Source organism: Sciurus carolinensis, chromosome 5, assembly GCF_902686445.1.
Source record: "Sciurus carolinensis chromosome 5, mSciCar1.2, whole genome shotgun sequence".
NCBI classification, from domain to species: Eukaryota; Metazoa; Chordata; class Mammalia; order Rodentia; family Sciuridae; genus Sciurus; species Sciurus carolinensis.
The window spans coordinates 47,885,467-47,912,532 of record NC_062217.1 but is presented as its reverse complement, the minus strand read 5'-3'; the positions used below and the strand labels follow the sequence as shown (position 1 = coordinate 47,912,532).

The 27,066-nt window shown below is 36.6% G+C and overlaps 1 protein-coding gene and 1 non-coding gene across 4 annotated transcripts in view; both read right to left on the bottom strand.

Annotated features, from left to right (window-relative positions):
- Elf1 (E74 like ETS transcription factor 1) overlaps positions 1-27,066 on the bottom strand; it is a 105,421-nt gene that overhangs the window by 77,868 nt on the left and 487 nt on the right. The window lies entirely within an intron of this gene.
- On the bottom strand, positions 26,984-27,055 carry Trnae-uuc (transfer RNA glutamic acid (anticodon UUC)). Its single transcript has one exon. It is a non-coding gene; the product is annotated as a tRNA-Glu (tRNA).

Genomic DNA, 27,066 nt, shown 5'->3' with positions numbered 1-27,066 from the left:
TAAGTTAATCAAAATGGCTTGAAAACATTAAGCACCTCCCGAAGTGCTTGCAATGATGCAGTGTAATTCAACCTTCTGCCTATAAAGCACCTATTTATTCCATTCCTCTAACATATATGAGCTTATTGCATTTCTTAAATAATCTTCATGGTTTAACAAATTAACAAAAAATTATGAAAGAGAAAAATGCATCACTTTTTCAATAGCTAAATGTCCTATTTAGCTTACTTTAGCTCACATACCCATAATGATTATTCAGAGTCTAAACACCAAGAAACAAGCTTCATAAGCAAAAGAAGTCCACAGATCTCCCCGGCCCCATTTCCCACAATTCAAACTCTTTTTGGACAATATCAATATAAGCCTAATATCTGATTATTTTCTTTTAGCTAATTAGAAATAGAAATTATAAAGAATAAAAGAGGGCAACAGTAAAAAGATGACACCAGAGCAAATAACAGATCTAATAATCAAAGACAAAAAAATGAAAAAAAATCTCTTATAAACCTACAAAAGTGCTTAGCTCAAATGGGCATGGTGGTGCATGCCTGAATCCTAGTGGCTCCAGAAGCCGAGAGAGGAGAATCAAGAGTTCAGAGCCAGCCTCAGCAACTCAGCAAGACCCTGTCTCTAAAATAAAAGACAAAAAAAGGGCAGGAGATGTGGCTCAGTGGTTAGTGTTCCATCCCCAGTACCAGGGGAAGAAAAGAAAAAAGAAAGTGCTTGGTGGGCCCAGTGGCATACACCTGCTTGTAACCTCAGCTATTTGGAAGGCTTAAGTAGGAGGACCAATAGTTCAAGGCCATCCTCAGCAATTTAGCAAGAAACTGATTCAAAATAAAAAGGGGTGGGAATGTAGTTCAATGGTAGAGTGCCCTTAGGTTCAAACCCCACAACTTTGGGGGAGGGGGGTGGGAAAGTGCCTAAATTCTAAGTCATTCTGTAAGGTCAACAAGTTGTACATATTCTCTAAGTATATTACCATATGCTGGGTGTCTTGAAGATACCGCATCAGTATGATATAGGTTTCCAAATGACAAAGTGAATGACATCAAGTGTGAAGATATTTTATGATATACAGATACATTAAAGGATAAGGCTCTGCTACTGAGAAAAATATTTATATAAAAATATCTTATTACTTAATAACAACAGACATTTGGAATATAATTAAAAGAAGTACTTCTGATCACCAGTATACAGAAGTGAAGCAAAAGACTTAGAGTGAAAATTACCCTTTTTCAACACAAATGTATTCCTAAGGAGACGATTCCAGGGTTGCTATTATAATATATTGCCCCGTTCCCCAGCAGTGTATCTATTAGAAATACTGTATCAACCTACAGGAAATGAAGCCTATTTCATTCACAGCAATCCCCCCGCACCCCCCAAAAAATCAATACCCACACACTAAAGTATCAAAGAAAAAAAAATAGGCAAAAAATTTGGTACAAGTAGAGTCAATCTACTTGGGTTCAAATCCCAGCTCTGCTGTCATCTTGGACAATCACTTAACAATACTGTGGGGGCTGGAGTTGTGGCTCAGTGGTAGAACACTTACCTAGCATCTACAACTGAAAAATTTTTAAAAAGCATTAACCTGAATGAAATAAGCCAAACTCAAAAAATATATAATGTGATTCCATTTGTATGACATTCAGAAAAGACAAAACAAAGGGAAATCCTATCAGTTTTTGAAAGGGTTTAGGGAATGAGGAGAGATGACTGACCTTGAAGAAGTAAAGGAAAAAAGGAAAACAAGGTAACATTCTGTATCTTGACTGTAATACCGTATATAGATATATGATATTTATGTTGTCATAATTCATAATGATAAAACTAGGGCAAATTATACCATATATAAATTATATCTCAACAAACCTGATTTTAAAAATTCTAGTTCATGAATATGAAGTATTTAACAGTACTGGACATAAACTAACCACCTGATAAATAATGGCTATTATTATGATTCACTGAAACAACCAGCATCAAATACTTTAAGATGACAAACCTTAACTAAATCTCAGAACTTTTACATAAATAAGGTAACTTAAGACTCATGGTGGGAATATAATGTACCTGTATATATTATGGATATGTCATTTAGAAAATTAGATAAAAACTGAGTCAGCATATACCTTAATGTAAAGCTGTCATGGCTGCCTCTTTGAATTACTAGCTGAGAAAAGATTGGGTCAATGGAATGAATTTATTAAATGTCAACTAAAGTTAAAACAGTTTCTTTCTTCCTTTAAAAAAGAATTCATTGTGTAAGCTAGGGCTCACTTTTCCTTCTTATGTTACATCTTCTTCAACTCAAATTTGAAAATCTTTAGGATATGAAATAACAGAACAGTCTAATTTCCATATCTAAGAAACTGAGGCTTAAATAAAAAGCTTGTTTTGACTTTGTCTCTGGGTCAGGGGCTCACATGCTATCCCTACAAGAAACAGAAGAAAAGATCAAACCATTAAGTTGATAAATGATCTTTGGGTGTGATGGTGCCTCACTGTAATCTCAGCAAGTTGGGAGGTTAAGGTCGGAGAATCGAAATTCTCAAGGCTAGTCTCAGTAATAAAAAATAAAAAGTGTTGAGGATGTATCTTGGTGGTTGCATACCCCTGGGTTTGATGTCTAGAATCGAAAAAAAAAAAAAAAAAAAAAAAAAAAGGAAAGAAAAAATATCAAAATATCAAAATTAAAAGAATTAGATTATTATAAATATTTCAACTGGACATTTTGTTGATGTTAACAACTCTGAAAGTATAATCCCAGGTTCCAATATCTGTGTGCAATTTTTAAATGTGGGCTTTAATGTGAACACAGTTAATTCTCTATTCTCTCATCACTAGTTTTGTTAAACCAAAGTCTCCTTTCTACTTCTGCACAGACCAGGTTAGTAGGACTCATCTATGAGAAATATGCCTCCTGGACAAGTGTCTACGCATTTCAAGAGGTATAGCAAAGGTAAAAGAGACATGTTTTGTTTTGTTTTATTTTATTTTAATTTTTTTAGTTGTAAGTAGACACAATACCTTTATTTTTATTATTTGGTGCTGAGGATGGAAGCCAGGGCCTCACGCATGCTAGGCGAGCACGCCACCACTGAGCCGCAACCCCAGTCCAGGATCATGGTTTTGATTATGCTTTTTTTTTTTTTTTTTTTTTTTTTTAAATTTTTACCGCCTGGCACAGGACCCTAAACTCGGTGGAAAACTCAGACACATAAATAATGTTTCAAAAACGATTCATTCAGCCAGGCATGATGGCACATCAGCTCCAGAGGCTGAGGCAAGAGGATTTCTAATTCAAAGTCAGCCTCAGCAACTCAACAAGACCCTAAGCAACTCAAGACCCTGCCTCTAAATTAAATATAAAAAGGGGCTGGGGATGTGGCCCACTGATTAAACACCCCTGGTTCAATCCCTACAACCAGAGAAATCAAAAAAGTTGTACTCCATTTGTGTACAATGAATCAAAATGCATTCTGCTGTCATGTATAACTAAATAGAACAAACAAAAAAAAGGTCCATTCAGGGGAAACTGTAGCATATCAGGAATTTACTACACACTGTTTTGTTGTTGTTGTTGTTGTTTGTTTAAAGGTAGAATCTTTACTACTTGCCAAGGCTGGTCTTCAACTTGTGATCCACCTGCCTCAGCCTCTTAAGTAGTGGGATCAAAGAGTAGCTTGAATTACAAGTATGCACCAACTTACCAGCTGAAATATTTTTAAAGACATGATTTGGCCCAAGATTTGATACAGCTAGATTCATGTAACTATGTTACGAGATTCTATTGGCAGTGTTCATTTTGGGTGTTACTCTTTCCTGTCATTAAAAATAACCAAGGACTGATTGTATTCTTTATGATGTGTAACATGTTGTTTATAATCTTAAATTATTTTACACAGGCATGAGGTCTCTCTCACAATTTTAAATTCAATATTAAAAACAACAAATATTACTTCAGTGGACTGTAACCAGAATCACCTAGAGGAACTTTTTGAAGACACTGGCCCACTCCTGGACATGGATTCAGTGGTGCAGGTGGAGCCCAGCCTTATGAGAACCACTGACTCTTTCTAAGTTGTGCTCTACTTCACACAACGGCCACTATTCAGTTATTTCTAAATGTTGCAGAAAGGAAACCCTATATCTTTTTTTTTTCCCCCAGAAACTTTTGTATTATTTTTTTAAATTTACTTTTATTGTAAACAAATGGGATACATGTTGTTTCTGTTTGTACATGGAGTAACAGCACACCATTTGTGTAATCATACATTCACATAGGGTAATGAGGTTTGATTCATTGTTATTTTTTCCTTCCCCCCGACCCCTCCCACTCCCTTTCCCTCTATACAGCCCCTCCTTCCTCCATCCTTGCCCCCCTTCCACCCCCCATTATGTGTCATCATCCACTTATCAGAGAGATCATTCGTCTTTTGGATTTTTGAGATTGGCTTATCTCACTTAGCATGATATTCTCCAATTTCATCCATTTGTCTGCAAATGCCATAATTTTATTATTCTTTATAGCTGAGTAATATTTCATTGTATATATATACCACAGTTTCTTTATCCATTCACCAATTGAAGGACATCTAGGTTGTTTCCACAGTCTGGCTATTGTGAACTGAGCAGCTATGAACATTGATGTGGCTGTATCTCTGCAGTATGCTGATTTTAAGTCCTTTGGGTATAGGCCGAGGAGTGGGATAGCTGGGTCAAAAGGTGGGTCCATTCCAAGTTTTCTGAGGAATCTCCACACTGCTTTCCAGAGTGGCTGCACTAATTTGCAACCCCACCAGCAATGTATGAGTGTACCTTTTTCCCCACATCCTCTCCAACACCTATTATTGCTTGTGTTCTTAATAATCGCTATTCTAATTGGGGTGAGATGGAATCTTAGTGTAGTTTTGATTTGCATTTCTCTTATTACTAGAGATGTTGAATTTTTTTTATATGCTTGTTGATTGCTTGTAGATCTTCTTCTGTGAAGTGTCTGTTCATATCCTCAGCCCATTTGTTGACTGAGTTATTTGATTCTTGGTGTAGAGTTTTTTGAGTTCTTTATATATACTGGAAATTAATGTTCTATCTGAAGTATATGTGGCAAAGATATTCTCCCTCTCTGTAGGCTCTCTCTTCACATTGCTGATAGTTTCCTTTGCTGAGAGAAAGCTATTTAGTTTGAATCTATCCCAGTTATTGATTCTTGCTTTTATTTCTTGTGCTATGGGAGTCCTGTTAAGGAAGTCTGATCCTAAGCCAACAAGTTGAAGGTTTGGACCTACTTTTTCTTCTATAAGATACAGGGTCTCTGGTCTGATTTCAAGGTCCTTGATCCATTGTGAGTTGATTTTTGTGCAGGGTGAGAGATAGGGGTTTAGTTTCATTCTGTTGCATATGGATTTCCAGTTTTCCCAGCACCATTTGTTGAAGAGGCTATCTTTTCTCCATTGCATATTTTTGGCACCTTTGTCTAGTATGAGAAAATTGTATTTATTTGGGTTTGTATCTGTGTCCTCTATTCTGTACCATTGATCTACCTATTTTGGTGCCAATACCATGCCATTTTTGTTACTACTGCTTTGTAGTATAGTTGAAGTTCTAATATTGCGATACCCCCTGTTTCACTCTTCCTGCTAAGGATTGCTTTAGCTATTCTGGGAAACCCTATATCTTTTATACTGAGTTTACAGTAAATCTTTACTACTCTCTAGGTTAAAGCATAATGTTAAAGAATACTAATATTACACAAATCTCCTGTTCTTTCCCTACCACCAACTGCCATCTTCCTAAAGAACAACTCTGAAGGGGAAATACTAGGGAATGATGCTGGGCAAACTATATTGCTGTATTGTCTGCACGTACGAATTATGTAACAAATAACCCCACCATTCTGTACTATAATGTACCAATAAAAAATTATGAAGAAAAATAACAACTCTTAAGAGTGATATGATGATTGCTCATGCTAAAAGAAAAACAAAACAACTTTGATTTCCTTTTTTGTTTTTTCGTACTGAGGACTGAACCTAGGGGCACTCTACCACTGAGCTACAGTTCTTTTTATTTTTTGAAACAGGATCCCAGTAACTTTTTGTGGGTCTTGCTAAGTTTCTGAGACCCGCCTAAAGGCAAAATAAAAAGCCATACTATCACAGTATTCAAGGTTTTCACAGTTTGGCTTCCATTTACCTTACATTGCTAGTCCTTAACTCTCTGGCTCCCCACTGTCCTTCTCATACGTACACATATATACCATATACTCCAGACACTGAAACCTCCTGGAATTTCTCCATTCCTATTTGCCTATCTTATCACTGTTTCCTGGGCTTAGAATGCACTTACCTATTTCCCATCCTATCCCCTTGCCTACCTATTGAATAATCATCCAAGCCTCAGTTCAAAATTCTCCTCTGCATGAAGGCTTCCCTGAAGAGTCCCACTTATAATTATTACTGTAAGCACTTAGCCTCATATAATGGTTTGTAAACTTTTGCTTAACATATTTTTATGAAAATTTTCAGGAAACACTAACACAACCAAAATTTAAATCTTCACTGTTTCAAGAAAGCCTAAAATACTGATATGATCCAATCTCATATCTCAAAAAATAGAGAAAGAAGGGGCTGAGGCTGTGGTTTAGTGGTACAGCACTTGACTAGTGTATGTGAGGCAATGGGTTCAATACTTAGCACCACATATAAATAAATGAATAAAATAAAGGTCTATCAACTACTAAAAAAAACAGGGAAAGGAGGTATATAGAAAGAACTGATTTTCCTAATGTCAAGTTAGTAACTAATTCTAGGAACTCCGTCATTCATTTAACAAATATTTACTGAGCACTTACTATGTGCCAGGCATTGTTCCAGCTCCTTACTAGACAGCAGTGACCAAAAGACAATATTGTTGATAATGATCCGTATGTGGCCTGCACATAAGACAGATCTTGGGGAACAACAGTGGATTATTATAAACTTAACCAAGAGGTGACTACAACTGTAGTCATGTACCAGAGATGTTAATTTGCTCAGGCAATAAAACCACATCTGGTACCTAGGTATGTAGCTACTGATCTCACAAATGCCTTTTTCTCCACACTTGCCCATAAAATCCACCAGAAACTGTTTTAAGCTAGCAAGACCAGCTGTACACCCTCACCCTACCTCACAGGTGTATTAACTCTCTAGTCCTGTGTCATAACCAACTTGGTGAAGACATAAGGAATATTGAACAGATAGAAGAAAAAGTTCCAAATGCCAGCTACTACCACCTAACCAGTTAATGAAACAAGGACTGAAAATACATTTGTGTGTATAAAATACATATTAAGCAAATACCTTCGTTCTCTTTCTTTTTTTAGTCCTTTTTCATAAGATGTACTGGCATTACATTAGTACCTAAGCATAATTAATATTACAACAGTATTTAAGTTATAAAATACCAGAAGAGAAAACATCACTGAAAAGATTTTACATCCTCCTCTGATCAGAGTTGTGGGATACAGATAATAAATGTGGGGGGCATTTACACATATGATAATGTGTACATGCAACTAAAGCAACAGATATACAATGACAGCTCCTTGGGATATACCATCATTTAGAGGTAGGGGAAATGCTGCAGAACAAATGAGGGAAGGAAAAAGGAATACCCAGAAATATAGGAGGAAAACAAAACGTGTACTATTAACCTTGAATTTAAGTAAAAATGTTTTCAAGAACAGGGAAATGTACCAAATGCTGATGACAAATTAAGTAAGATGAAATCTGAGGAAAAAATGACAGCTGAAATTTAGTGAGGCCCAAACAACTGTCTCAAAGTAAAAAATAAAAGGGGTTGGGGATGTGGCTCAGTGCCCTGAGTCAATCCAGCAACATGGAGGCCACTGTTAATTTTTTTTTTTTTTTAAGTTTTTCTCATGTGATAAGGAGTTTTAAAGAACTGATTAGAGAATGTTTAAGACAGAAGGAGAGGAGAGGAACTAAAAATAGAAAGTAATTTTGTTGAGAGGGGAGTCAGAGAAGATTTGACTTGCAGGTTCTAGGGGCAAGGAAGGGAAGGGAACTGTTGTTTAACAAGACCAGTACTAGACTGGGGTTATAGCTCAGGGATAGAGGCGCTTACCTTAGCACCACTGTAAATTGATTAATTAATGGTATTGTGTACATAATATATATATATATTATATATATATACACACACACACACACACATATAAAAAATATATATATGTATATACACACACACACACACATATATGAATTCAAGTCTATTTCACCACCTCCTGAGTATGAGATGGGCCTAGTGATTTGCTTTTGCTTTGGCCAGTGGAGTAACAACAAAGGTATCATAAGGAAAGGCTTGAAAGCATGGATCATAAGGGCTTGCCCTCTCAATGTTGAGACCCTTTCTGCCACCACTGGAATATGAGAGCCACATGGAAAAAGGTCCTAATTAGGTGAGTGAAGCCTCTCTAGATTATGTATCTTGTCCCAGCTAAGTCAACCCAAATCTGAACAATTACCCAGTCAAGCAACAAGTACGACATATATACTTGCTCAAAAATATGACTTGCCCATGGCTGAAAGGTTAGTAAACAGAGCCAGGATTTAAACCCATTCTCACTCCAGAATCCTATGTCCTTTCTTATAACATTTTAAAATCTTAAAAATATTTTGAACTTCAGAATTTACTTTGAACAATCTACAAAGTTTTTCTCATACTTAAGGATAATAAAATATACAAGTGTAATCTGCTACCCAGATTAAAAATGTAGGCAATTAAAAATTGAAATAAATTTCAATAAATTTCCAAGATTTACCAACCTCTCTGCTTTTCCTGCTGTTTCTCCACTACCTTTTCTCCCCATCCTTCAAGATTCTGCTACAGTACATCAAAAGAAAGTATCTAAGAAAAATTTTTGAAACAGAAAAAGTGAGGGATAGATCTTCACCAGACAAATGATCTCAAGTGGCTAAAAGTAGGAAGAGGATATGAAAAAAAGAGATCTGATTATATAAAACTTAGGTTATAATTTAAAAAAATAAAAATATTATATTCTATTTTGTTTAAAAAAAAAAAGATCACAGCAAGGAACCAGGATATGTGGTGCACTCCCAGCAGCTTGGGAGACTGAGGAAAGAGGATCACAAGTTCAAAGCCAGCCCCCCAGTGAAGGCAAGGTGCTAAGCAATTCAGTGAGAACCTGTTTCTAAATAAAATACAAAACAGGGCTAGGGATGTGGTTGAGTGCCCCTGAGTGCAATCCCCAGTGCCCACCCCCATCACAAAAAAAAAAAAGAAAAAAAAAAAAATCACAGAAGGAAAAATCTTTCATTAACTGAAATTAGCTTAGAAAGTCACCACTGCTAATCATATTCTTCAATTTCCATATCACATTATCCCAATTAGAAATTTAAATGCTTTTTTTAAAGTACCAGAAGAGCAGTGTGCAGGGCACCCCTGGATCTAGTGATTTTGGAGAAGCACCATAACCAAAGCTAAGGCAAAGGACAACCAGGAGAAAAATAATGACCAAAAGTCCTTAAAAAAGAAAAAAACTTTGGGGGTTTAGTTTACATAGCCCAATACATTTGTAGATATTTGGCAAATGCTTCACAAAAAATAAAGCGCTCGATCTACCTAACAAATCAAAACTAAAAATCTTAGGCAATATATTTTTGGATGTATAAGAAAGAAAACATAGCATGGAATTGCAACAGGGGCCTCGCTCTCAAAGAAAATGGCATTAGACTCCTCATCAAAAGATTAACCAATGGCTGGTCATGATGTCCAGTGCCTAGAGTCCCAGCTACTCAGTAGGAGCATCACTTGAGTGTACAAGTTCAAGACTAAACTAGGCAAGATAGAAAGACCCCATGTCAAAAAGACAAATGAACAAAAAGATTGACTACTAAGCATCCATTTCTATATTGTAAATTAAAATAAAATGTTTAAAGTAAAAAGAGTTATGTATTTTGAACCTTTTTGTAGTTTTGTACAAGGTTTACTTAAGGAAACAGGTTTGGGGGTTTTTTGGTGCTGAGGATTGAACCCAGGGCCTGTGCATGCTAGGCAAGCACTCTTACCATTGAGCTACATCCCCAGGCCACAAGTTTTCTTTTCTGGTACCAGGAAATGAACCCAGAGGCACTTTACCACTGAACCACATCCCCAGCCCTTTTTATTTTTAATTTTGAGATATGATCTTGGTAAGTCGCTAAGACTGGTTTTGAACTTGCCATCCTCTTGCCTCAGCATCCTAAGATGCGCCACTCGGTTACAAGCTTTCTTTAAAAAGGAAAAAAAACTATCAAATATGGAACCACTAGTCAATGATTTGCATGCTCAGGTACTTAGGCAGAAATGTACTAATATATTAATAACATAGTATTTAGATACTATGTATCGAAAATATAAAATGAAATGGTGGAAAGAAAAACCTATGCGGCTGGGGAGATAGCTCAGTTGGTTAGAGTGCTTGCCTCACAAGCACAAGGCCCTGGGTTCAATCCCTAGCATTTCAAAAAATAAGATAAAATAAAAATTTTAACAGGGATTAAATATACCTTACACTAAATTAGTCATCTTAACCATTTTGTAATACATTCATATTGTGTACAAGCCATCTATCTCCAGAACTCTTTTTCATCTTGCAAAACTAAAACTATACCCATTAAACAACTACTCTTCATTCTCCCTGGCAACCACCAATTCTACTCTCTTTATAAATTTGACTACTTTAGGTATCTCATGTAAGTGGAATCATGCAGTATGTCTTTTTGTGACTGGTTTAATTCACTTAGTATAATGTTCTAAAGGTTCATCCATGCTGTAGCTTGTCATAACTTCCTTCCTTAAGGCTGGATAATATTCCATTGTATGTATATACTACATTTTATTTATCCATTCATTTGGGCTACTTCTACCTTTTAGCTATAATGTTGCTATGAATATAGGTACACAGTATCTCTGAGACTCTCAATTCTTCTAAGTATACATAAGAAGTGGAATTGCTGGGAGACATGGTAATTCTAAGTAATTTTTTGAGGAACTGTCATAATATTGTTTTCCATAATGGCTATACCACTTTATATCCCCAGCAAAGAAACACAATATTTCCAATTTTTCCACATCCTGGTCAACACTCACTGTTTTGTTTATTTAATAGCCATCCCAGTTAAGTGTCAGTCAGTGAATTTGCTCTTTATATATAAACATTACTGTATTTTGTTTTCTGTTTAACTCGTGGTAAAAAGCTCTTTAAAATTAGGTTGGGGGGGATTCAAGATGGCAGACTAGAGGGAGGCTTCATTTCTTGTCCTCCCTAACTCGGGATTCAAGCAGAGGATAATCTGTTTCTCTGTGAGACAGTCTTTGCTGCTCATCAATCCCCTGCTGTTTACCCCATTCATCCACCACAATCACCCTCCATTTGCCAGCATATTGCCTACTTTTGAGTGCAGATTGCTCACTGACTGCGGCCTATCATCCACCATTTACCCATCTGACTCTTGCCTATGCATTGCCCGCCTTTCACCTACCTATCCATCACCCACTGCCCAACATCCACTAATCCTCCGCTGTTAGCCTGCTGCCCACTGTTACATGGAAGTCCACTGTCACTGTACCCAACGGTTTTGTTACACAAGGCTGCCGCCATTTTGAGACAACAGCCAGGACCTGCAGGTGACGTACTGGAAGCCTTCAGGGACATTAAAAGACTAAAGGACAAAATCTGTACTACCTCAGTTCCATACCACTAAATGAGAAGACAAATAACATGAAAAAACAGGGGAAAGAAGTACATCAAACAAACCAAGATGTTCCAACAATAGAATCCATAGATAACACAGAAGAAATGTTAGAGATGGAGTTTAGAAAATACATAGTTAGACTGATCTTCGAAATAAAGGATGGTCCTGGAGAGAAAATACAGGAAGTGAAAGATCACTTCAGAGATCATAAAAAGGAATCAAGCAGAAATCCTCAAAATGAAGGAAACAAACCAAATTAAAAATTCAATGGGAAGTGTCAACAACAGACTAGAACACTTGTAAAACAGAACCTCTGACAATGAAGACAAAATATATACTCATGAAAATAAAGTTGACCGCACAGAGACGATGGTAAGAAACCAGGAACAGAACTTCCAAGAAATATGGGACAACATGAAAAGACCAAATTTAAGATTTATTGAAATAGATGAAGGCATGGAGATACAAACCAAAGGAATGTACAAACTTTTCAATGATATAATATCAGAAAACTTCCTAAATCTTAAGAATGAAATGGAAAATCAAGTACAAGAGGCTTACAGGACCCCAAATGTACAAAATTACAGCAGACCCACACCAAGGCACATTATAATGAGAATGCCTAACATACAGAATAAGGATAGAATTTTAAAGGCTATGAGAGAAAAAAAAAAAATCAAATTACTTATGGGGGAAAACAATTTAAATTTCAACTGATTTCTCAACCCAGACCCTCAATGCCAGGAGGTCCTGGAATTACATATATCAAGCTCTGAAAGAAAATGGATGCCAACCAAGAATATTATATCCGGCAAATTAAACTTCAGATTTGAAGATGAAAATAAAAAGCTTCCATGATAAACAAAAGTTAAAAGAATTCACAACTAGAAAGCCTGCACTACAGAACATTCTCAGCAAAATATTCCATAAGGAGGAAATGAGAAAAGAAAACCAGCAAAGGGAGAAACTACTCTAAAGGAAAGGTCAATCAAAGGAGAAAGTAAAAAAAAAAAAAAAAAAAAAATGACCAGAGACACAAATCATATTTCAGTAATAACCTTGAATATTAATGGCCTAAACTCATCAATCAAAAGAAACAGACTGGAAGATAGGATTTTTTTAAAAAGACCCAACAATATGCTGTCTTCAAGAGATTCACCTCCTAGGAAAAGACATCCACAGACTTAAGGTGAAATGTTGGGAAAAATCATATAAGTCACATGGCTGGTGTAAACAAACAGGGGTTTCCATCTTCATATCAGACTAAGTGAACTTCAAACCAAAGTTAGTCAGAAGGACATTTCATACTGCTTAATGGAATCGTATACCAACAAGATATAGCAATTGTAAATATATATGCCCCAAATAATGGAGCATCTAAGTACATCAAACAAATCCTTTCGATTTCAAAAATCAAACAGACCACAACACAGTAATACTGGGTGACTTTAACACACCTCTCTCACCATTGGATCTTCCAAACAAAAACTACACAAAGAAACTATAGAATTAAATGATACAATCAATGATTTAGACTTCACAAACATATACAGAATATTCCATCCATCACTCAACAAATACTCTTCTCAGGAGTATATGAATCCTTCTGTAAAATAGACCATATGTTATGCCACAAAGCAATTCTTGGCAAATACCAAAAAACAGAAATCCTACCCTGCATTCTATTAGATCATAATGGAATGAAATTAGGAATCAACAAAATAATAGAAGCTACTCCAACACCTGAAGACTAAACAGTATGCTATGGAATGATAAATGAATAAAAGAAGAAATCAAGGAGGAAATAAAAAAAATACTTAGAGGTAAATAAGAACACTGATACTACATATCAAAATCTCTGGGAAGTGAAGGCAGTGCCAAGAGGAAAGGTCATTTCATCCAGTTCATGCACTAAAAGAATAAAAAGCCAACAAATAAATGACCTAACATTACATCTCAAAGTCCTAGAAAAAGAACAAATCAACACCAAAAGCAGAAGACACAGGAAATAATTAAAATCCGAGCCTGAAATCAAGAAATTGAAACAAAAGAAACAATTCAAAAAATTGATAAAAAGTTGGTTCTTTGAAAAAGTAAATAAAATTGATAAATCCTTAGCCATACTAACAAAGAGAGAGAAAACTCAAATTACTAAAATCTGTGATGAAAAAGGAAATATTACAATGGATACTACTAAAATACAGAAGATAATTAGAAACAATTTTGTAACTTTATACTCCAAAATCTCAAAGATATCGGCAAATTTCTAGACAAATTTCTAGATCTACCCAAACCGATGCAGGACATACACAATTTAAACAGATCCATTTCAAGCAAAGAAATAGAAGACTCCATCAAAAGCCTACCAACCAAGAAAAGCCCAGGACCAGATGGAGTCTTAGCCAAGTTCTACAAGACCAATACTTCTCAAAATATTCCATGAAATAGAAAAGAAGGGAACCCTTCAAAACTCATTCTGTAAGTTTCAGCCTTATACCAAAACCAGACAAATACACATCAAGGAAAGAAAACTTCAGACCAATATCCCTCATGAATATAGACTCAAAAATTCTCAATAGGGGTTGGGGAGATAGCTCAGTTGGTAGAGTGCTTGCCTTGCAGGCACAAGGCCCTGGGTTCGATCCCCAGCACCGCAAAAAAAAAAAAAAAAAAAAAAAAAAAAAAATTCTCAATAAAATTCTGGCAAATCACATACAAAAACACATTAAAAAGATAATGGTCCACGATATGAAGTGGGGTTCATTTATGCCACCATGCAAGGTTGGTTCAACATACAGAAATCAATAAATGTAATATATCACATCAACAGACTTAAAGACAAGAATCATATGATTATCTCAATAGAAGCAGAGAAAGCATTTGACAAAATACAGCACCTCTTCATGTTCAAAACACTAGAAAAACTAGGTAGAGTAGGAACATACCTCAACATTGTAAAAGCTAAGCCCATGGCCAACATCATTCTAAATGGAGAAAAACTGAAAGCATTCCCCCAAAAAACTGAAACAAGACTTTCACATTTCTATTTAACCTTGTCCTTGAAACCATAGCAAGAGCAATCAGATAGACAAAAGAAATTAAAGTGATATGAATAGGAAAAGAATAGGAAAAGAACTCAAAGTATCACTATTTGCCGCAACATGATTCTCCATTTAGAAGATCCAAAAAATTCCACCAGAAAACTTCTAGAACTCATAAATAAATTCAGCAAAATAGCAGGATATAAAATCAATACCCATAAATCACATGCATTTCTATACATAAGCAATGAATCCACTGCAAGAAAAATTAGGAAAACTATTCCATTCACAATAGCCTCAACAAAAATAAAGTACTTGAGAATCAATCTAACAAGAGGTGAAAGACCTCTATAATGAAAACTACACAACACTAAATAAATTAAAGAAGACCTTAGAAGATGGAAAAATCTCCCATGCTCTTGGATAGGCAGAATTAATATTGTCAAAATGGCCATACTACCAAAAGTGTTACACAGATTTAATGCAATTCCTATTAAAATCCCAATGATACTCTTCATAGAAATAGAAAAAGCAATCATGAAATTCATTTGGAAAAATAAGAGACCCAGAATATCTAAAGCAATCCTTAGCAAGAAGAGTGAAGCAGGAGGTATAACAACACCAGACCTTAATCTTACTACAGAGCAATAGTAACAAAAACAGCATGATATTGGCACCAAAATAGACGTGTAGACAAATGGTACAAAATAGAAGACACAGAGACACACCCACATAAATATAGTTATCTCATACTAAACAAAGGTGACAAAAATATATATTGGAGAAAAGATAGCTTAATCAACAAATGGTGCTGGGAAAACTGGAAATCCATATGTAACAAAATGAAATTAAACCTCTATCTCTCATCCTGCACAAAAATCAACTCAAAATGGATCACGTACTTAGGCACTAAAACAGAGACCCTGCACCTAATAGAAGAAAAAGTAAGCCCAGATGAAAATGTGGTACATATACACATGGGATATTACTCAGACTTAAAGAAGAATGAAATCATGGCATTTGCAGGTAAATGGATGGAACTGCAGAATATCATGATATGTGAAATAAGTCAATCCCTTAAAACCAAAGGCTGAATGTTTTCTCTGACAAGTGAATGCTGATTCATAGTAGGGGGTGGGTAGGGAAGAATGAAGAACTTTGGATTGTACTGTGGGGTGGGGTGGATTGAGACAGACATTATTACCCTACATACATGTATGAAAGAATTTTCAAAAAAAAAAATCAAATAAAAAAGTTAATGAAAATAAATAAATAAAAGTTAAAAAATAAAATAAAATAAGACTCCATTGCTGGGCACAGTGGCATACACCTGTAATCTCAGTGGCTCCAGAGGCTGAGGCAGGAGGATCAAGAGTTCAAAGTTAGCTTCAGCAACTTAGTGAGGCCCTAAGCAACTTAGCCAGACCTGTCTCTAAATATTTTTTTAAAGGGCTGGGGATGTGGTTCAGTGGTTAAATGCCCCAGGATTCAATCCCTGGCACCAAAGTAAATAAACAAGGCTCAGTAAACTAGTAAAAAGCATTCTAGACCGTATTGACAATGCAGAAGAATAAACCATCTTTCAAACCAGAATTTTAAAGAAAACCAAAATTGTGGTTCATGTGAAATGACACAGAAAAACGGAAAACAAAGGAAAGGCATTCCCATTCATCTCTGAAATTCACTAATGCCATCTGCACACTTGGAGTTCTGAATTACTTAAACCTGTGTTTTACCTCTCACCAGGATAGTCCTCTAACCCCACTGTGTGCTGAGCAGTCTTCCCTATCAACTTTGCCTGTGATCATTCCCTTCTTGTCATACCCCTCTTTCTACTCAGCTGTTGCAACTGGGTCCATGCCCACTGGCCTCCTCAGCAGGGCTTCATCCTTCCCAATTAATAGGGTCGTAGGTGTCCTTTGGCATAAGACAAGTGTCTGATAAACACAAAAGTTAGGAAAGCTGGGATAAAAAAAAATTCCATTCCAACCCTGAAACGCTGAATTAAATGTTTGATAAAATTTGGAAAAATAAAGTTTCACACTGAGCAATATATAACACATTCTAATTCAGAAATACATCCTGGTCTCTAAATCCTGAATCCAAAAAATACTAACTCAAAAGATAAAACTACAAATAAAGATGAAGAAGTCACCAGGCTAAGTGCCTTCCTGAACATTTCAAAGCAAAAAAAAAAAAGTTTTTAAATAGAAAGTACTTAATAGTGAAAGTGGGGCTCAGTAGCAATGCCTATAATTCCAGCAACTCGGAAGTTGAGGCAAGAAGACCACAAGTTCAAAGCCAGCCTCAACGACTTATCAAGACTCTGTTTCAAAATAAAAAGGGCTGGTGATAGGTGAGTAGTTATTTTTTTAACTTTTATTTATCTAATCCCCACTATTATCAACTCCCCCAAAGTATTTAATAGTGAATAGTTTGCATTCAAAAATACTAAAATTCCGTTTATGAAACAGTTGTAATTGCTTTAACAAAATTCCAAGTCATCTATATGAGAATTACTTATCGAAGAATAAAATATTTTATTTTTTTATTTTATTTAATTTTTTTATTGTAAACAAATGGGATACATGTTGTTTCTCTATTTGTACATGGAGTCAAGGCATACCATTTGTGTAATCATAAATTTACATAGGGCAATGTTGTTTGATTCTGTTATTTTTTTTCCCTTCCCCCCCACCCCTCCCACCCCTCTTTTCCCTCTATACAGTCCTTCCTTCCTCCATTCTTACCACCCTCCTTACCCCTAACCCTAAACCTAACCCTAACCCTAACGCTAACCCCTCCCACCCCCAATATTTTATTATTTGTATTGGGGAAACAAACCTAGGTATGAAAAGTAAAAGTGAACAATTAACTACCAATAATCCTAAAATAGTATTATATAGCATAAAAAGGTAAACACTGTGAGAAAACAAAGCTTAAGTGTAGATTAAATGTTAAAAGTTTCTTTATGTAAGTTTAATATCACAGTTTTAAAAAGAATATGAGAGCAAAATAATTAAAGGTCGTTAGAAAATATAAATATATCCTGATGTGGTGACACATGCCTATAATCCCAATGATTCAGGAGGCTGAGGCAAAAGAATTCCAAGTTCAAGGTCAGCCTTGGCAATTTAGTGAGACTGCTTCAAAACAAAAATGAAAATTAAAAATGACTGGAGATGTAGCTGTGGTAAAGCTCCCCTGGACTCAACCTACAGTTCCAAAAAAAAAAAAAAAAAAAAAAAAAACTAACACAAATATATCCTCAATTTTATGAACTCTTTATTGCAATACCTAGGAAAGGAACAAATAGACTATGAAATATTTAGAAAGTTACTTTTCTTAAGCCATATCTAAATAATACTTTGGTACTGGAAATTGAAACCAGGGGTGCTTAACCTGTGAGGCACATCCCCAGCCCTTTTTAAGACAGGTTTCGATAAATTGCTAAGGCTGGCTTTGAATTTGTGATCCTCCTGCCTCAGCCTCCTGAGTTGCTGGAATTATAGGCATGTGCTACACTCCCACCCAAATAGTACTTTTAAAAAACATGATAATTTACTTATTTGTGGACCTGTAAAAACATTTACTTTTCTTTGGGAGACAGAGATCTCACTATTCTCAGGCTGGTCTCTAACTTGGTTCAAGCCATCCTCCTGCCTCAGTCTACCAACTAGCTGGAGCTTCAGGGGCATGCTACCACATACTGCTAGATATTTGTATTTTCATCAGGGTCTATTTAGCTTTTTTTTTTTTTTTTTTTTTTTTTTTTTTTGCGGTGCTGGGGATTGAACCCAGGGCCTTATGCTTGCGACGAAAACACTCTACCAACTGAGCTATCTCCCCAGCCCTCTATTTAGCTTTAAATTACACAATATATTTTGACCATAGAAAGTAAAATATTTAGGGAACAAAAAATAATTTTAAAAAGTTACCCACAATCCCACCCATTTACATGAAAAAAAAATAAATCCAAACATTTAAAGTCAACTACTAGGTTTGTTAAGCTACACTTCATAGAAAAACAGTAATATTTAAATATTAAAAATCATTAGCAGTTGGGCACCATGGCACACACCTGGAACCCCAGGAACTCAGGAGACAGAGGCAAGAAGACATCAAATTCAAGGACAGCCTCAGTAATTTAGGAGATCCTGTCTCAAAATAAAAAAAATAAATAAATAAAAATAAAAACAATTAGGGATGTAGTTTAGTGGTGAAGCACCCCGGGTTCAATCCCCAGTACCAAAATTAGAAATAATGATCATGAATATTTGACAACTAATACCAAAATGTAGGGCCCCTAATGCAAAGTATCAGGTAACTTAATGAGCTAGAGACCAATATTCATTCTCATCAGAATGCACAACTGCTAATCTCAGAATGTTGTTTCAGCTTTCTTCTGCTTTACTAGTACCACAAATTTCAAGCACTAAATGACTACTCCACCCCTGCTGACATCTCGGGGAATTCAAGTGTGTAAGCCACTTACATGACATTATAGGCTGTAAACAACTCATCTGCTGGCAAAGTTATTTTGTAGAATCCAAGACTGAACCATTTCCTGAGTTGCAGAGAACAAATAAGTCTTTCACAATCACCATTTCACTTTGATATCAAGCTAGCTTACCACTGTTTAATTTGTGAGCAGACAACCCTTCTAAATAAGAAACAATATACTCCAAACTCATTTAAAAGTACAATTAAGGCAATTCATCTAGCAAGGAGAATTTTTAACTAAAACCAACTCCACAGAAGATTAGAAGAACAAGGCTCAGTGACACAAGCCTATAATCCCAGTGACTTGGGAGGCTGAGGCAGGAGTATCACAATTTTGAGGTCAGTCAAGGCAACTTAACGAGAATCTGCTTCAAAATAAAAACAAAAAAGGTTAAAGATGGTGACTCAGTGATAGAGCAACCCTCAGTTTCATTCCCAGTACCTAAAAAAAAAAAAAAAAAAAAAGAACCTGGCAGTGGTTAGGGGATTCACATAGTACTCAAAAAATTCTAACTCTCAAACTCTCAAAGACAATACTGTATGTATGTGTGTATTATAAAATAAGATTTCAAAAAGTAGTACAATGAAACTAAAAAAAGACCATTTCACAACAGGCCTACATACCATGCTTTAAAAAACAAACTCATATTTCTGAAGAAACACATCTTCTAAAAAAGCAATGAGTTTCTTTACAACTTTTAAAAACTATTAATTGTATTTTAGATTCCATTTTAAAGTCTCAGAAGGAGTTGGGGAGGGGGGAATGATTACAGCCAGGCACGGTGGCGCACAACTGTAATCCCAACAGCTTGGGAGGCTGATGCAGGAGGATGGAGAGTTCAAAACCACCTTCAGCAAAAGCAAGGTACTAAGCAACTCGGTGAGATCCTGTCTCTCAATAAAATACAAAATAGGGCTGGGGATGTGGTTCAGTGGTTGAGTGCCCCTGAGTCCAATCTCTGGTACCCTAAAATTTTTTAAAAACTTAAAAGAAGATTTCTACCACATACACTATGTGTAGGAGAACCATAGTAAACTCTAAAATAATAAATTTCGTGCTGGGTGCAGTGACAAACACCTATAATCCCAGTCACTGGGAAGGCTGAGGCAGCAAGTTCAAGGCCAGCCTCAGCAACTTAGACCCTCAGCTATCTAGCCCCTCTCAATTTCTAAGACCATGTCTCAAAATAAAAAAGGACTGGAGATGTGGTAAAACACTCCTGGAGATTCCTAAGAAAACTTGAAAATGGAACTACCATTTGACCCAGTTATCTCACTCCTATGTTTATACCCAAAGGACTTAAAAACTAGTATACTACAGTAACACAGCCACATCAATGTTTACAGCAGCTCAATTCACAATAGCCAAGCTATGCAACCAACCTAGGTGCCTTCAACAGATGAATTAATAAAAAAACTGGGGTATATACACACAATGGAATATTATTCAGCTTTAAAAAGAATGAAATTATAGCATTTGCAGGTAAATGGATGGAACTGGAGAATATTATGCTAAGCAAAATAAGTCAAACTCAAAGAACCAAAGGCCAAATGTCTTCTCTGATATGTGGATCTAATTTGCAATAAGGGAGAAGAGAGAACAGAGGTACTCTGGACTAGGCAGAGGAGAGCAAAGGTGGCATGGGGGTAGGAATGATAGTAGAATGGATCTATGTGCATAAATGATTACATGACCTGTGTAACTCTACATCATGTACAACCTGACAAATGAGAAGTTATACTCCATTTATATGTCAAAATGCATTCCACTGTCATGAATAACTAATTAGAACAAATTAAAAAAAAAAAAATCCCAGCAGTTCAGGAGGCTGAGGCAGGAGAATCACGAGTTCAAAGCCAGCTTCAGCAAGGAAAGGCGCTAAGCAACTCAGTGAGACCCTGTCTCTAAATAAAATACAAAATAGGGCTGGGCATGTGGCTCAGTGGCTAAGTGCCCCTGAGTTCAATCCCCTGTACGCCCCCTCCAAGAAAAAAAAAATTCCTGGGTTTCAATCCCTAGTAGCAAAATGAATACATTAGTAAATTTCAAAGGAATGAAGCTTTTCTACAATTCTTTAGGATTTTAGTTCTAAAATTGTATTGTCCACACGGTGGCAGTCTCACAGTCTTCACTGTCCTTAGATTCAATGTACAACTTCAGTGTTCAAAAAACTACACAAAGATGTGTAATAAATTTGCTACCTGACCAACCTGAAGGGTAAAATTTGCCTGTCCTCTCCAAAAAATTGTTTAGCTTCCCTATTTCTTTTAGGAGTATTTATTTTGTAATCTTAAATATTTCCTTCAATGAATCTCTTATATCTGATCTTTTCTATTTCGCTGTCATCACCCTATTTACGGAGACTAGAAACAAACAGAGTTGTTGGGAGATTACTACTGGCAGAAGATTGCCTAGCTTGGTCAGGTCCTAACCTAAGCAGAGTAGAAGGAAAAATAGGAATGAAGGTGGGAAAGGACCCAGGTCTAACCCTTCCAAATTCCAGTTCATCTAACACAATACTACTAAATGAATTAATTTCATATCCCTCTTCCAAGCTAAGTAAAACTCCTTAGCCTAAAATTCAAGGATCTTCCAAAATCTCCTTGTCAAGGGCGAAGGGGATCTGTAAAATAAACTGCTTTGAAGAGGCCTTGCAACTCTTGGTTTTTATTTATTCAGTCAATCAAATATTTTCTAAATGTTTACCAGGTGCCATTCACTGTTCCAAATCTGGTGATACAGAGGGAAACAAGTCATCTGCTCCAAAGTTATGGGTTCCTGACAGGGCAGTCTCTTAAGGGAAGCAAGTAAAAGGACCCAGGCATTTCCAGCCCTAGGCAGGTAAGGGGTGAGGTTCCTTCAAAGTATGAGCCACTGGAAACAACATGAATTGGGAGTGTTAGGAGAGACAAGAGATCTGCCAGAGCACTAACACTGTTCCCTACCAACCCTAGTCCTATTTCCTATTCTATCCCACCTATAGACTCCACTAGGCCAGAATTAGCCAGCAACTGTTAATGCATCTCTGCTTTGGTTTGCTTCCTCTAAACCCTCCCCCATCTATATAAACAAAAGCCTAATTAGCCTTCAAAGTTCATCTCAAAGCTGCCTCCTACCTGAAGCCTTTCCTATTCCCTAATACAAAAACAAATGTGAATTTTGGAGACCTTTAAACACTGTGACCCTTGGTTTAGTTCTCTCTGAGCATTTGCCACACTATGCACACTACGCATTGTAACATAATTATGTGTATACTCACCTAACCTCTTTCATCAGTTAATTTTGAGTACCTGCTACATTCCTGAAATTACCTAGGAGCTAGAATTTTGTTAAATTACCCTATTATCATTTTAAAATATGTAATATTTGAATGATAAATTTTAAATCTAGAGATATTCTATATGCAATAGGGCTCAGTGGCACACACCTATAATCTCAGCGACTCAAGAGGCTGAGGCAAGAGGATCACAAGTTTGAGGCCAGCCTGGACAATTTAGCAAGACCCTGTCTCAAAACGAAATTAGGAAAACTGGAGAATGGTAGAGTATTTTCCTAGCATGCTTGAGGTCCTGAGTTCAAATTCCTAGCACTGAATTTTTTTTTTAAAGTCCTATATGCTTTTCGTTGCTTCAATCCTTAACAGTTTTGCTGAAGGTTGACATACCATAAAGTTCACAATTCAATGTTTTTTGGTATATTTACAGAGTTGTGCAAATATCACTAAAGTCTAATTTTAGTACATTTTAATCACTGTGTGTACTACATTAGCAGGCACCCTACCAACACCCCTTTCTGTTTCAAGGTAATCACTAAGTTTATCTTCTTTCTCTGCAGGTAACTGTTTTTAACCTTTTACATGTGGAATCATATAAAATGTTGTCTTTTATGCTTTGCTTCTTGAAATTCCTCTATGTATGGTATGCACCAGTACTTCATCTTTTTGTTGCCAAAATTCCATTGTATGAACACATTACCATTTATTCATTCATTCATCAATGGAACTTTTTGGTTGTTTCCACTTTTTGTTTATGAATAGTGCTGCATAAACATTTGTATACAAGTTTTGGTGTAGGCATATGCTTTCATTTCTCCTGGGTATACACTTAGGAAATGCTGGATATCACTCTATTTAACAGTTCAAGGAACTACCGAACTTCCAACAGGACTGCACCATTCTACATTTCCAATTTCCACAGGGTTTCCAATTTGTTTACTATTGTTTGAATTTTACAGATCAAGAACAACCCCACTACACAATATCCTAACCCTTATGGAACTCATATTCTGATAGAACAAAATAAGAAATAGAATCAAATAAATAAATTGGTGATTATTATAAAAATGAAGTAAAAACAGGGTAAGTTAACCAGAAAGTAACCAAAAAGAGGGAGGCTAGAATGATCACAAAAGACCTCTCTGCAAAGGTAATGCTGACCTGAGATGTGAAGAACTGGAGGGGGTATGTTATAGGCAGAAGAATGGCAAGTAATAAAACCAAGAATAAGTTTGGCATGTTTAAGAAGTAAAAATGAAAAGGCAAAATGTACAAATGAAGTTGGGAAGGTAAGCAGAGAGCAGATAACCCTAGGTCTCACAGACTAGGATGAAGTCTATATTTTGCTTAAAATGCCATAATCCTTTCCTAATCTCTTGTATTTGTTTAAATATGAGTACTCATTTCTGCAAACATTTACTGAACTTTGATATATCTTCTGATTACCCACACATCAGCAAATATTAAAGAGACTTCTGGGGTACATCTGCACCATTTATTTAGTATAAGTATTTAGAGGCCAAGAGAAAACACCTAAAATATGGCTGCCAATGGTGTTTTAGTAAAAAAGTACAACCATATGCATAAATCCTCACAAATTTATCTCCTAGTCTTAACCAATTTAAGAAGTATTCCTTACTGGCAATAATTTGCAGTTATCTTAGAATATCATGATATTTCAATAAAGCAAATCAATAAGAAAATAGCTTCAGATTAGTCTCATAATTTAAATCTAGACTTCATTCTTATAAATTGAATTATAATTAACTGGTTGGTTTTTTTCCATTCTACTAAAATTTCAACTTTAAACCTATGGTTACAAAATAATCTACATATTTATTCTGTTTGAAACCTCCCTTCACCCCAGTACTGGGGATTTAAACCAGGGGTGCTCACATTGAGCTACATTCCCAGCCCTTTTTTTATTATTATTATTTTTGTATTCTGACACAGGGGGTCTCACTAAATTGCTAAAGCTGGCCTAGAACTTCTGATCCTTTACCTCAACCTCCTGGGTCACACTAAAATTACAGGTGTATAGGTGTGTACCATCATGCCTGGCTTTTTTTCTTTTCTTTTGAGATGGGGTTTGATTATGTTGTTCAGGTTGATTTTGAACTCCTGAGTCTTCTGCGTCAGCATGCCAAGATACATGTCACCTGGTTCTAGTTTGAGTCTTTTTAAGTAAGATTTTTTCCCTACATATTACAGCTATGTTCAGGATTTTTAAAAAGACAAAAAAAAAAGTTTTCAAAACTCTAATGACATAAAAGTTTACTCTGATAAAAAGAACCTAGTACTTAATCAAAATATATCAAGTTAAAATTCCTTTCTACTGTCCAGGCTTGATTTCCCATGGTTCTCCCTCCAGGCACTCTGCTCCTGCCAAACCAGACTACTTGCTAGCCTCCTGGTACTTGTCTCCCTCCATCTCAGGTTTATGATTCACATTCCCCATCAGGAGAAATCCAACCAGTTCTTCAAGGTCCAGAACACTCTCCCCTCCTAGTCTCTTCTCTAGTTCTCTTACCTGAGTATAACTGATTCTTCATCTCTCTGTTCCAGTAGCAACTTCTACAACTCACATGTTGCTTTATCATATTCTATCTGGTACACAAATATAGTAAAATAATTTGTGTCTTGGACAGGTTTGCCATCAACCATTCCCCTTAGCTCGCCCCAAATACAGTCTGACTACTTACAATTAGGGGTGTTCAAATTTAAAATAATACATTTTTGTACCATTGGGTTCAAAAAATACCAAGTCATTTCAAAAATTAAGCTCTCTGTGGAGACAATTAAAACAGAAGTAAATTTCCTTCCTTCCAAATTTGAACCTAACTCTTTAGTAACTGGTTCTTAATAATAATAATATCATTCCCTATTTAAATGAAACTTTTCCACTTTCATTACTTATACAAGAATTATTCTTGCAACGCTCTCTGAAGTTTGTAAGGTATATTCTCAAGAATTTATGACTGTAAAGCTAGAGTTCAGACAAGGTGAAAGATTTCCATAAGTTCACAGTTAATCATAGGACAAAATATGATTTCATCAGTATTCTATCATCTACCTACTAATATAAAGCACCTGAACATCAGTAACTTCAAAGCATCTGATGACACTTGGCATGTAGTAAACAAATATTTGAATTAATGAAGATGATTTAAAATTTATAGTTGTGGCAGTTTTTTATCTTTTTATTTACAATGAAAAGCTAATTAATCCTTAATCGTGCAGATCATATTAACAGATTATTTTTCAAATTTACTATGCAGTTAAAGCTATAATAGTTTGGAACACACACATAACAACACGCTTTTAGCCATGGCTATGACAACATATTCACAAGAGTCATTTTTTCCTTATTTGTTCCCGGAGACCCAACAGACTAAACATTATAGCTGCCCTTATTTTCTAATTTCAACTTGCATTTAAGATAACGCTTTTGTCTCATTTACAGCTCACATGCTGCTGACACAGCTGCCCCTTCCTCGTAATAAACACAGGGCTTCTATATTTAAAAATACAGTGAAACTTTGTTATAACATCCCCTCCCCAGTCTCCAGCCAATTTTCTCTCATCCAAGCTCCACCTCCCCCCAGGATTTTTTAATCAGTGGCACTTAAAACATTGGTCCTTTGGAAAGTCAATTTTCTTCTTTAAAAACATCTCATCACAGTGGTATTTTCCTTCTGCGCAGCTCATTGTGTTTTAAGGAAGGGGGGCCTCTTCCCAAAGGCTCTCTCCACAGGCTGGGTACTAACTGACGGCGACCAGCCCGGGGAGTGTCAAGTGTGCTGACCTCGCGGGCCGGCCCGCAGGCACACGCGGCGGGTGGGGGTGACCGGCAGCTGCGCCGACGGGAAAGCGCGCCCCTTGGGCCGCTGCCGGAGGCTCCGGGCGTTCTGGAGGGGGGTCTCCTAAACGCCTGGCACACAGACGGACGCCCAAAGCAGGGACAAACCCGTCCCGCGTCTCCCCGGAGGAGTCGGGAGAGGGCGACCAAGCAGGGCGTGGACGCGAGGGGGGTATGGGGAGGCGATAACGCGAAGCCGGAGTTAATCACCAACTCCCCAGCGTCTGGAAAACTACGGGCTGGGGCAGAAGGGGCGGGGAAGAAGCTCCGGAGAAAGTGAAACTCCCTGACCGACGGACACAGCGAGCCAGAGGGACCCAGAGTGGGACCCGGGGCGCTCGCGTTCCTCCAACCCGCACTGCACACCACTAGAGGCTCTCAAAGGAGCACCCCAGCTCTGGACGCCACTAACGATTACATCAATGCTTGTTTTCTACAAACTGACCCAAGCAGGGGACGGGTGTCAAGCTGAACAACTGGAAATAAAACATCCCCCAAACCCGCCTTCAAAAAAAAAAAAAAACTACACTATTCCCATACCGGGAGTCGAACCCGGGCCGCCTGGGTGAAAACCAGGAATCCTAACCGCTAGACCATATGGGAAGTGCTGCTAA